The sequence below is a fragment of the Lontra canadensis genome, unplaced genomic scaffold, assembly GCF_010015895.1.
Source record: "Lontra canadensis isolate GAN:19392208 unplaced genomic scaffold, GSC_riverotter_1.0 scaffold1, whole genome shotgun sequence".
Taxonomy (NCBI): domain Eukaryota; kingdom Metazoa; phylum Chordata; class Mammalia; order Carnivora; family Mustelidae; genus Lontra; species Lontra canadensis.
The window spans coordinates 845,874-858,878 of record NW_022630995.1 but is presented as its reverse complement, the minus strand read 5'-3'; positions in this window follow the sequence as shown (position 1 = coordinate 858,878).

Below are 13,005 nucleotides of genomic sequence, written 5' to 3'. Positions count from 1 at the left end.
GCGGGGCGGCGCGGCGCGGCGCGGGCGGGGCGGGCTGTGCCGGGCGGCGCGGGCTGTGCGTGCGGGTCGGTGCGGCAGCGCGGGCTGTGCGTGCGGGCCGGTGCGGCGGGGTGGTGCGGGCTGTGCGTGCGGGCCGGGCGGGCGAGCTAAACCACGCGCAGAACGCGAGTCTGATGTCGCTGTGCAGCTGCCGGACCAGGCGCGGAGTCGCCTTCTTTCAGGCTTCTTACGAGAAGTCGTAACTAAACACCCGTATGCGACTGTTGTGCGGCTTGTTTCTAAACGCTTTAGGGAGGTGCGGTTACTTAGGACCCTAAAACGCACCTGTGTTAACACTTCTAGTAAATTTACAGACTTCTGCAGCCACCGCTCCCATCCCGCTTGAGGACATCTCCGTCCCCCCACGAAGATGCCTTGCGCTGCTGGGCGTCCATCCCCGTTCTTAAGACTCTAGGGAACCACTAATTTGCTTTCTGTCTCTATAGCTTTGTCTTTCCTGGACATTTCATAAACAACTTTTTTTTAGCTAAAAGTACTCCTTCTTAAAAATTTTTATTTATTTATTTGCCAGAGTACAAGCAGGGGAAGCTACATGAAGAGGGAAAAGTAGGCTCGCGCTGAGCAGAGAACCCAACGTGGAGCTGGATCCCAGGACCCTGCGACCATGACCCGACCATGACCTGACCATGACCTTACCCAAAGGCAGACACTTAACTGACTGAGCCACTCAGGTGCCCGGCTAGAAGTATTCCTAATTACTATTCGTGACATATGGCTATGCCACTGGAAATGGAACCCACACTCAGGTGACAGCAACATGAAGGACACAGGATGGCCAACAATACAGTGTCAGGGAAAGAGCCCTCAAGACCAGGAGACCACATTCTGGAGCCAGCTCTTTTCCTAACCAACTGTGTACCTCTGATAAGCTTTTAAATTTCTTGAGCTGATTTTTCTCAATCATGAAATGGGAAAATCCAAGTGAATGGCTTTTAAGTGCCCTTCTAGATCTCAGATTCTAATGTACTTTCTTTTTTTTTTTTTAAAGATTTTATTTATTTATTTGAGAGAAAAAGAGAGAGCAAAGTAGGGTGGGGCCAGAGGGAGAAGCAGGCTCCAGGATCGTTACCTGAGCCAAAAGCAGATGCTTAACCAACTGAGCCACCCAGGCTCCCCTCTAAAGTATATTCTTAAGAAATAAAGAGAGTATTTGAGTTCTTTCAGAAAAAAAAATACCTGTTTCATTCAACAAAAACTGATTAAGACAATCTCATCCCTCTATACATCTAAACAATCATGTTAAAGTACATAATTCTACTAAACGGGAGATCTGAGGGTGTTATGAAACATCTATCAAATAAAGGGATCTGTATTGGGCAGGAAGGTCATAAGCCAAAGGAAATGAACGAGTTGTTGGGAAAGGGTCATGTTTCCTTGGACCTTTTACCAGAAACAAAGGTGAAGGATGCTTAGAACATCTCCTATGTATGGCACATATGAATGCCTAGACATGAATATTTCTTTTGTGAAAGAGACGCTATAATCGGAGGGTATTATCTCATGATTGTAAAGAAATAGGATCATATTTATCCTTAAAAGCATATATGTTATTGTCAGTGTTTTTTGTTTGTTTGTTTGTTTTTTGTTTTTAAGAAGTTCTAAACCCAGCGTGGGACTTGAACTGACAAGAGGTCCAAACAAATATGATTCTTTTGTCAAGGTCAAGAGTCACATGTTCTACCAACTGAGCCAGCCAGGTGCCCGCGTTATTGTCAATTTTTTAAAGGTGTGATAATGTTATTGTTGTTGCAGATTTAAAAAAAAAAAAGAGTCCTGTAAGGGTGATGGGACTATTCTGTATCCTGACCGTAATGATGGTTACATGAATCTATCCGTGTGTTAAAATTTATGGAGGTACCCACACTGCAAAAGGGAGGTTTTATTGTATGTAAATTCAAAGCTTAAAGTTAAAAAAGAGTCCTTGCCTTTTAGAGATACATGTTGAAATATTCATGGGTGAAATGATATAAAATCTAGTATTTGCTTCGAGTAATATGGGAGGGAGGGAAATAGTAGGGTGTAGATGAAACAAGATTGGCCATGAGTTGACAATTGTTGAAACTGGGTTCATTATACTGTCCAGGGATTCATTATGTTCTCTTCTCTCTTTCTGGATAGGTTCAAAGATTTTCATCATAAAAAGTGAAATATAAAAAGCATTGGTGAGCAAAAATAAAGTTTCTTCCTGCTCACATGCTTAAAAGAACTTATTTCTGACTCACTTAAAAGAACTTATTTCTGTCAAAGGGAGGGAATTGTCTACACAGGTGAAGTGACAGGAAAAATATATCATCTTTCTACATAATTTATGCACATTTCATGACATGAGAAAAGATTTTTTATGTATATGACCCAGCTGAGCTGACTACATTTTAAAAGTTATCTTTATATCAAATCAGAAACTAACAGTTACCATATTGAGCACCTGCTTAAGGTGGTCAGCAAAATAACCCTTCAGATAAAATATCTTAAACCTTTACACTTCCCTCAGAAGATATTATTCCCATTTTACAAGGAGAAAACCAAGTCTTGGTGAGGACAGGCTACACATCTAGCATAATGTAGTCGGAACACAGATCCAGATCTAATTCCAGAGCCGTCTCTTTACCCAGTGGACAGTAGGACTTCCTCCAGTGGGATGGCTTTTTTCAGTTCTGTGCCACTTCTGCCTGCTTCTCTTCTAGCACCCAGGACCTGTAACCTTCTTCAGAGGACTCCCGAAGGCTACTGGGTCAGCTTTGCCCCAGCCCAGAGAGCCAGAAGTGCACAGAGCTTCCATTCCCATAGAGTGGCACAAAGCTGGTGACTCACTGCTCAGGGGTTCCAACGTTGACATCCCTTGCTCTGATGGAGACAAACTCTGAGGTGGAAGGAACACTCCAGAGTCCCCCTGGGGATCAAGCAGAAGCAGAACCGGTACCTGAAACTGGACCCTCGCTCAGAGCCTCCCACTTCACTGTCCTGGCTTCCGCCAGTCCCTCACTGGCTTCCCCCAGGAGCATTTGCTTAATGTATCACTTGCTCATGAATCCTTGTCTCAGGGACAGCTTCTTGGGAGCCCGACCAAAGACAGTTGCTTTTTCCTAATTAGATGCAGTTTCACTGCGAGGAATTCCTTACCCAGGAAGCGTTTATGAGACTGTTGATGTGTTTGTACATAGGTCAAGTTACTTAACTGTTTACGTGCGCAATTACAGAGTAACTGGAAATAGACACGTGGAAGAAGCAGGGACAGGCATCGCTTCTGTCAAGACCGCGGTGACCTGTAATGAGAAGTGAGGAATGTGCTCTCGGTGCCCACACGTGCTCTAGTGACAGAGCTGCGTGCCAACGGGCTTCCTGATGAGGAGCCCAACGCCACCTGACTGATGCCATCTGATGCCAACACTGCTTTAACCTGCATAGTGGGGGTGAGAGTTGGGAAGAGAGGTCGCTAGTGTGGGCTGAAGAGGAAAGAGACAATGCCTTGAAAAGACTGAAAACTGGGTCCTAAAGGCATTAAGAAGAGCGCAAGACTTCCCCAGAGGCCCCGGCTGGAAAGCCCGCATTGCGTTCACAGCCAACAGAACCCAGCGGTTTGGCATCCTAGTGAGAAGAGGGTTTCAGCTGGGAAAGGGCTCCCCTAGCTCGGTGTTGTGTTATCCACGGAAGAAGTGGTTCCGTAGCTAAGCTGGGGATTTAGGCGTCTGGCTCCGTGACTTGGGGTTGTGTGAGGTTGGCAAGTCACTTCACATCTTGCAGCTTCGACTTCCTGTTCTGTAAAATGGGACAGTAACACCCAGCCTGTGTTGTTGTCACAGGAATTGTATTAGATCCACGAACCACTGTGACATGATATGAGCCAGCAAATGACCAATTATTACTCCGAGGGGAGCTGCAGACCCTTCCCTTGGAATGTCTTTACTAATGACACGGGGCTGGAGAGCGTGCTCGTGCACTGCTGGGCACTGCTGGGGGGCACCTTCTCCAGAAAGAAATGTGGCTCAGTCGGTTGAGCATCTGTGTTTGGCTCAGGTCATGATCTTGGGGTCCCGGGATCGGCCACTGCCTCAGGCACCACACTCAGCACGGAGTCTGCTTGAGATTCTCTCCGTTGCCTCTGCCCCTCCCCCAACTGCATATGCTGTCTCTCGTTCTCCCAAATAAATAAATAAATACCTTCTAAATGTCACTGTCCTTGGAACGATCAGAGTTTTTTTTAATACAAACCCAGCGAAGTCCCACCCACTTCAGCAATGGTCCCTTGCGTACATCTTTAACCCTGGGGGCGGTAAGAGCAGAGTTATGGAAAACGGTATGGAAAACCTCCGAGGAAGCTGAGAAGCCCACGGATAGTCTAAGCTCTTTGCTGCATACCGTGTTCCAGGCACACACACACACAGAAACACACACACACCTGCACATGCCCACGCACACACACACGCAGATGCAGCCCAAGCACTTCCATGGAATGATACGGAGCATTTTTGCCTCGTATTTATTTTATGTGTTTTGCACAACATAGGGAATAAATCACTGCTCTGTTAGCTGGAACCAGTTGCAGCATATGTGGTGTGTTATACTCTGTATGTCTGCAAGTCTAGCCCGTTTAGGAGCACGGTGATGGTGCACACATGCGTGTTTAAAGCTAGCTTTTGAATTTTTTTCTAAACAGAGGAGCTGCCAGTTTACAAATCCTTCTTTATATTTTGTGTGCTGCCCTTTCCATTCGCACTGCCATCAGCCTAATTCAGGACGTCGGCGGCTCATCCCGGATTATTCTGGCAGCTTCCTGACCGTCCAGCCACAACCACTGAATTTAGCATTTTAAAGTGCCACTTGCTTGATGACACTCCCTGTTCACAAACCTTCCCCGTTTCCCTATTACCGACCAAATGAAGTCCAGAGTCTCTGTTCTAGCCTGAAACCTCGGTAGAATTTCGTATCTACCAACCTTACAGGCGGCTTTGCTTCTCCCTGTGCTGCAGCTAAATTTAACTGCTTGACTACTAGAGTCCTAAATATACACGGATATCTCCGGTGAGTATATATACTTCTCCTTCTGCCTGGAATAACCACTCTGTTCTTTTCTCTTCTCTCATGGGCAAGCTAATACTGCTGCTTCCACTGCATTTTTGCTAATAAACCCAGCAGGAAGTGATTCCTTTGCACCCCCCAGAATATGCAGCTCGTACACCCTCCCCCAATATATCTGTGAGTACGTGTGGTCACTCCTTCTGGATGGCCCCGCAGCCCTCCTTCAGGCCTCTCTGTCTGCAGGCACTGGGATTCTCACCAACCTTCCTCCCCTGCCCAGCTAACTCCTGTGTCACTCAGTCACCTCAAACAACACAACCCAGGCTCGGCTCTTTTTAAGGAATTTGTTGGAAGGGGTTGGGGGACTCATAGAATAATAGGAGGCTGAGGAACCAAGATTAGGACACAGATGGCAAAAAGGGACCAGGGAGGAGCAGAGACACAGCTCTTATCTGAAAGGATTCTGCCACCACCACCGCCACGCCACCACGGTCGCCCTCCTTGCACCCTCTCGCATCTGCTATAGGTGCCTTCTGCCTGTCCTGTCTTCATTCCTCCAGCGCCAGATTCAGTGTCCTGGACAAGGAGTCTGACAGGCAGAACCCAGGTTCTGCAGCCATACCTTTGTTTCTAGGAAAGAAAGAAGAGTAAATGGAGCCAGTTACCTCTCTGACTTCCCTTGAGGCGACAAAGCTCTATGGACCCAACAGGACAACTGGTAAAGAACCATCCCCAGATAAGAGGGTTAGGAAAGGTGACACTCCCCAAAAGGCAAATAATAGTCACAACTTCTGTTGACCCTTCAAGCCATGACTTTGATGTCACCAAGAACTTCTCTCTTCTCTTTCCAGGAGGAACTAGGGAATTCATCTCAGTTCCAGCACATGGTGGACATTTCTCTCTAAAAACACTACATCCTGCTTAAAAATAATATGTATCATTTTCTATCTTATAAGTAACATTAATTTTTGAAAACAAAGTATAAATAAAAAAACAGAAGTCCACATGTAATCCCATGATTAACATTTTGGATTGCGTATTTTCATTTTCTCCTCTATTATACACACATATCACTTATCCTTTACAGAGCTTGGGTCAGACTTGTCGCATGACATTGGAATATTATGTTCAGATCTCTTTCCCCTACTATAGTCTGAACTCTGTGAAGGCAGGGGCAGTGATGTTTTCTATCGATGCATCTACTGGCTGGTAGCTCGTCCCACAGTGTTTGGTGTGTGCTTGATCAATGCTTGCTAAATCAACGGAAAGCTCCTTGAGAACAGAAGTCATGTTTTATAAAACTTTATAATTAATACAAGATGTATTATACTGTCTTGTATATGGTAAATATTTTTGCTTAAGATTTTTGAATTAAATAACTTAAGTCGGGATGCCTGGGTGGCTCAGTCAGTTAAGCTGCTGCCTGTGGCTCAGGTCATGATCCCAGCGTCCTGGGATCAAGTCCCACATCGGGCTCCTTGCTCCGCAGGGAGCCTGCTTCTCCCTCTGCCTCTGCCTGCCTCTCTGCCTGCCTGTACTCTCTCTATCTCTCTGACAAATAAATAAATAAAATCTTTTTAAAAATAATAAATAAATAAATAACTTAAGTCACATGGCAATCCTAAGCTTTGAAGGCTTCAGCTGTAGATATATATGTTTTCTTTCCCGGGCTGCCCAAATCTAGGAGTGAGACCAGGAGCATGAATTACGGTAGTCATGATAGTAAAAATGGCCTTGGTCCCTTCTTCCTCCCTAGCAAATCACCGGAATACTGAACTTTCCAAATTTCTTTTTCCTTCCTCCAGACACTTTCTCACTGACAACCTTCAGGTTCGACTTCGATAGCCATTTGTTCTGACATCTTAGGGTTGACCTTTTCCGTGGCTCATGGAGAATATTCAAGATGGCAGCAAGTCTTTTGTCACTTTGTCACTGAGAGGTGGATCTGTTTCTTCTCTCCTCTACATATAGGTTGGGCCCGTGACTGCTTTGATCAATAAAACAAAGAGAAAGCGATGAGGCTTGCCTTTAGTAAGACTGTCAGTCTCTTGTCTCTCTTGGAAGCTCGCCTCCATGCTGTGAGGGTGCCTCAGCAGCCACTTGGAGCCACGGGTTCATGTGGAAGAAAATCAAGGCCCTCGGCTTCCAGGCTCGGCTGAGACCTCAGATGGCAGCAGCCCCAGCCTGCCAGCCCCGGGAGTGGACCAACTTGAAAGTAGATCCTCAGCTGGTCAAGGTGTCCCAGCAGATGCTACATGGAACAAAGATGAAGTGCCCCAGACTGATCTTGACCCATAGCAAAATTGTGAACAAATAAATGGTTCTTGTTTTAAGCCCTTATGTTCTGAGATAGTTTTGCACAGCAGTGTGTAGCTGAAACAGTTCCCAGAGTTGACCCCGCGTCTCTCCTAGAGGTAGAGCAGAGATCTCTTCCCTGTGAGCCAAGAAAATCGCTCTTGCAGTTTCTACTTCCTTCTTGACTCATGTCAAAGAACCCAGGAGTTTAAGTGGCACCTTTCATCTTCTCATTCTAAAGAATTTCCTGTCTTCAACAACTGACCTACGCTTTTAGAAAGCTCTCGGGCCCTTCAGCTTTGCCCTCCCACAGAGCCATCTAGATCTCTCTGAACATCTAAGGCATTGCCGGAGAGAATGAAGGTAGCCCTGATGGCCCCTTCCTGTTTACAATCTCCATTATGACTTCCCGGAGCCCAACTAGCGGCCTCCAACTCCTCCTTGTTTTTCCCCCCAAAGATTTGACAGATCTCTGTGAAACTGGGACTCCATTTGGCTGCCCTGGTAGACAGCACCCCACCCCCAACTTCTGATTCCCACATCTAAGCTGTTTGCATGATTTCTGAAGTGCCTTGCTAATCCCAGGCAAGGTTTAAAACCTTCATTAGGCCACAGTAAAGCAACTCAGTATCATCGCCTTGGTTTTGCTTTCCTGTCCGTTTCTTTGCTCCATGCCGCAGCTTTCTGCTTTGGACATCACTCCAGCATCTTAAACCAAGAGATTTCTTCTGCTTCAGCAACTTCCACTGTGTAATTTCCTCTTCCAGTTCCGAAGGCTTGCAGCAGGATGTACGTTATCAGAACATCCTGGGGTTGGAGGGAAGCTAGGGAAATCATTTTGATCATTCCCCTGCCTTCAGATGGGACTACATGCACACCAGAGTGGTAACAAAAAATTTAGCACACAAAAATAACTCTGAGATTCTCATGAAATCCCCAATCTCCCACCTGAAACTGAAAGCCTCCAGGGTTGGGACTGAAGGGCTTATTTAAAAACTCCAGCAAACCAACTGAGTCCTCTGCAAACCTGGGCCTCCTTTCAACATTGGGATAGGCACAAATTTATCCCAAATAGGGAAGATGTAGTGTTAAGAGTCCTCCTTAAACTAGCTCCACTAGCAGTTCTTCTAGGTAAGGCAACCAGTCATCCAAATTGGGACATGTTTTAGGGTGGGGGGCTTGCAGTTGAGAATTATGTCATGGCAGCCGTGGGTTGTCCCAGGTGAACTGGGATGGGTCATCACACTGTGTTTGGGAGACACTCAGAACACGGTGGCAGAGGTGGGGGTGAGGCAGGACAGTGGTAAAAAGGAAAATGTGTCCTAAAATATACCTGCTCTGTCCTTTGGAGCTTTTTGACCAATGATGCTCACATTAAAAGTGTTATGGAAACTTTAAAAAAATATAAAATTGCAGAGCTTGGCCTAGACCTATGGTGTCAGAACCTCTTCAGGTGAAGGCCGGGCACAGACATGTCTTGAATCTTCCCAGATGATTTTAATGCACAGGCAAGTTTTCTTGAGATCTTAGGTGAGTACCTAAATTCTCATGGGTGCAGGCTGAGAGGTCCCTTTGAAGCCAAAATACTCAAACTTACCATGTATATCACAAAGGTCTAAGGTGGGATGGATCTAGGCTCAATTCTATGGCTCCATCATCAAAGTCTTACGTTCTTCTGTCTTTTCCCTCCCTTAGCCTGACTTGTTGGCGTTCTCCTGGGCTGTTCCCTAGAGAGTCACAAGATGGCTTCCGCAGTTCTAAGCTTCAGCCTCAGGTTTGAGGTCTGGAAGGACTGTCTCCTCCTGTGTCTTTCTAAGATCTAGCAGACTTTCCTGGAACCTCACAGCAGACCTGGTCTCCTGCTTCATTAGCTAGAACTGGGTCATTTGTCACCCCGAGGACAATTGTTGCCAAAGGATAAAGTCACGATTGAGTTGGGTTGTTCAGGGCTCACCACTGAGCTGGGTGAGGGTCTCTCTCCCCCAGGGAGGGACACCTGGAAAATCAAGGAAGGCAAAGTGTCCAGGAACCGATAGTGTCTGCAGGACCTCGCGGTGCCCCAAATCAGGGACATTTGCAGTGAACCTGGTCTAATTGGTTTGTGGATAGAAATATACACCCTAATTGGGTTGTTTTAACATCAAATGAGATAGTACATGCATAACCACTATATGTGAAGTACTATTTTTAAGTGATATACTTCTTAGAATTTCACTTTACAAAAGGAAAAAAACCGGGCGCCTGGGTGGCTCCGTGGGTTACGCCTCTGCCTTCGGCTCAGGTCATGATCTCAGGGTCCTGGGATCGAGCCCCGCATCGGGCTCTCTGCTCAGCGGGGAGCCTGCTTTCCCCTCTCTCCGCCTGCCTCTCTGCCTGCTTGTGATCTCTGTCTGTCAGATAAATAACTAAAATCTTTAAAAAAAACAAACAAACAAAAAACCAAAGGAAAAAACCAAGGCACAGGAAAACGAAAGGCCATTAGCAAGTTTACCCAAGCAGCCTTGGTCAGAGCCCTCAGAAGTGTTGGCCGGTGTTCTGCACAGATGACCAGTGTTCCTTAAAACGCCCCACAAGCACGTCCCACCGTCTGGGTTCCAGCAGTTCAGCCACGGGGGCTTCCAGAAGGGACCTGAGAATGAGGTACAACGTAAATAGAAGACAGAGGGTGAGTCGATGCTGTTGGAGAAATACTGTTTATGGTATGAGGGAGAGAATGGAGGACGGGATCCGGTACAGTATTCGCTACGGCCAGGAGAAGAAGAAACACTTTAAGATTTTATTCATTCATTTATTTGAGAGAGAGAGTGAGCAAGTGGGGGAGGAGCAGAGGGAGAGGGACAAGCAGACTCCCTGCTGAGCTCAGAGCCTAACCCTGGGCTCGACCCAAGGGCCCTGAGATCGTGACCTGAGCTGAACTCAAGAGCCGGCTGCGCAACCCGCTGAGCCCCTGGGCTCCCCGGGAAGAAACACTCAAATGGGGGTGAGCTAAAAATCCAGAGGAGATCCAGAGAATATATGCAGATGTCCAAAGAAAACACAGTTCAAAACAACCACTCGGACAGAAGTTTGGGGAGGAGGACGCACTACGGCTTGACATCGGTCAGGCTCGCAAAGGGCTCAGTGCACGTGCTGCTCCGTGCCGCGTTCTCCCCTGATTCCTAGAAGCTGATCTGTCAAAACACAGACGTTGCATTTGGCGGCTTTGCCCTTCCCGGGGCAGCCCGGCAGCTTCTGCTAAAGACTGGAGCCGCTCAGGGAGTCTCCACAGAGAGGGCGGGGACCCGAGAGGCGTCTGAAGCGAGATTCTGTTCTGTTGAATCATGTTGGAAACGATTAACTTAGTTCTTTGCCAGTGCGTGCAGTGCTTTTTTCCCCTTCACGGCGTCCCTTTAAGAAAAAATCTTTGCTCAGTCTAAGTTGTTTCTTCATGTTCTCGGAGTGGGCATAATGATACGCTTGAGAATTATGAAATCCAGAGGAGGAAACAAAGTATTCTGTGGTTAACCCACAGGGCCAGAGGGTTCTTGTGGAATAGTAAACAAAACCCAACAATACAGGGGAAAGATCCAGAGTGAGGCATCTCGGTAAACACGTCCAAAAAAGCAGGGCTGTTCCTGGGTAAGATTACAGAGAGGACAGTGTCCCTCCTGGGGCCCAGCAGACTTCTCTTCTGCGTGTCCCTATTCCCTGCTCCTTTCTCTTCAAGTGCTAAAGAGTTCCCCACCCCTGGCATTCCAGAGTCGGTCCCCCTGCTGCTTCCGTCCCACTCGCCCACCCCCACCCCGTTCCAAACTTGCCATGAGCATCCCACCTCACCTTTCCGCCGCCTCCACGGCACCCCTCAGTGCGTGACCGATCCAAACCGGTGTTAGGACCAGTTTCCTGAGTACATCAATTTACTTTAAGGCATGAATGACTGACGATAATAACCTTTTATTTTTTTTTTCATTTTTAAAGATTTTATTTATTTATTTATTTGACAGAGACACAGTGAGAGAGGGAACACGAGCAGGGGGAGGGGGAAAGGCAGAAGCAGGCTCTCCGCTGAGCAGGGCTTGGGATGCAGGGCTTGATCCAAGAATCCTGGAATCATGACCTGAGCCCAAGGCAGACGCTTAGCCGACTGAGCCACCGAGTCCCCCACAGGCAGAGTTTTAAAATAAGCAAACCCAAGACAAGATTAGTAAAACGTGACAGTGATAATGATACACCCATGTGGCTCTAATTCTCTGGTCCCTTGGGGCTCTGGGATGAGAAGGCTCTGTAAGAACGTATATGTTCTTTTTTTTTTTTTTTCCCTCAAGATTTTATTTATTTATTTGAGAGAGTGAGAGAGCGAGAGCATGAGCTGGGGGCAGGGTTAGAGGGAGAGGGAGAAGCAGGCTCCCCACTGAGCAGGGAGCCCTGATGAGCTGGTCCCAGGACCCCGGGACCATGACCTGAGCTGAAGGCAGATGCTTTACCGACTGAGCCACCCAGGCACCCCAAGAAGGTGTAGGTTCTTCCAGTTAAGGTCGATGAACTTCGTCTTGTGTGAAATATGGGAAACGGGCAGGGAATGATGGCACTGAACAAAGCAGGGGACCGAGAGGTTCTCCTACTGACTGCTCCTCTCCCAACACACACACATAGGCACTCCGTATCTTTGCTTTTCCGAAAAAATAAAATTCTGGGCTGGATTGTCTGTAATAGCAAAGATCGGGACACAAATCCAATGTCCATCAGTGGAGAACTTGTTCAGTAACTGACAGCGAAGCCACACAACTGGGTCGTAGGCGACTATCAAAAAAGACAAGGGAGCTGCGTATTCACTGGCACAGGATCGCCGTCCATCGAGATGAACATACAGAGAAGGGGGAACATTATTCTCATTATTTATTTATTTGCATAAATAAATAATAATTGGGTGGTTCCTGGTACAGAAAGAAAATGGGTAAGGAGTAAGACAAAAATGGGAATGAGACTGGGAGCCGGATTTTCACCATTTTCTATTGTTTGGATTTTTGAGCCATGATCTAGTCAGAGCTTTTGTGATCAGAATTTGAAATGTTCCCAGAGTGGTTTGTTGAGCATTTAATAAGTTATTCTCCGGTGAAACAGGATGAACTTGGACAATTAACTCCATAGGGCAGAGAAGAAAACGGAGCCTCAGGATGGTTTGGGTGGGGTCCCAGCTGGGCTACTTTTTGACCCCGAGCAAGTTGCTGACCTTTTCCAAGCCCCTCTGTAACGTGGGGATAACCACAGCCTGGAAAAGATGGATGCAGAACGGCAAATGAGGACTGGGTCACAGTTCGCCAGTGTCACAGAGCTGGCGCTGGCTGAGACGCAAACCCAGGCTCTGGGCTCCTAGTTCGCTTTGTGTCTCACCGGAAGCTACTTGGCAAAGTGTCCATTCTTTGCTGTTCCAATACTTAGCAGTTTTGGGGGAGGAAGACATCTTAAGCTTCTGAGCGGTAAGAACAGCTTGGTATCAACATAAGAAAAGCCTCCAAAATGAGATTTTTCCCTCTTGAAGTGTAATGTCCTTTGTGCATATCACTTGAAAACCTAGCGTTAACAGGGGCACGTGGGCGGGTCAGTTGTCAGTGTCGGACTCTTGATCTGGGGTCTTGAGTTCAAGCCCGGTGTTGA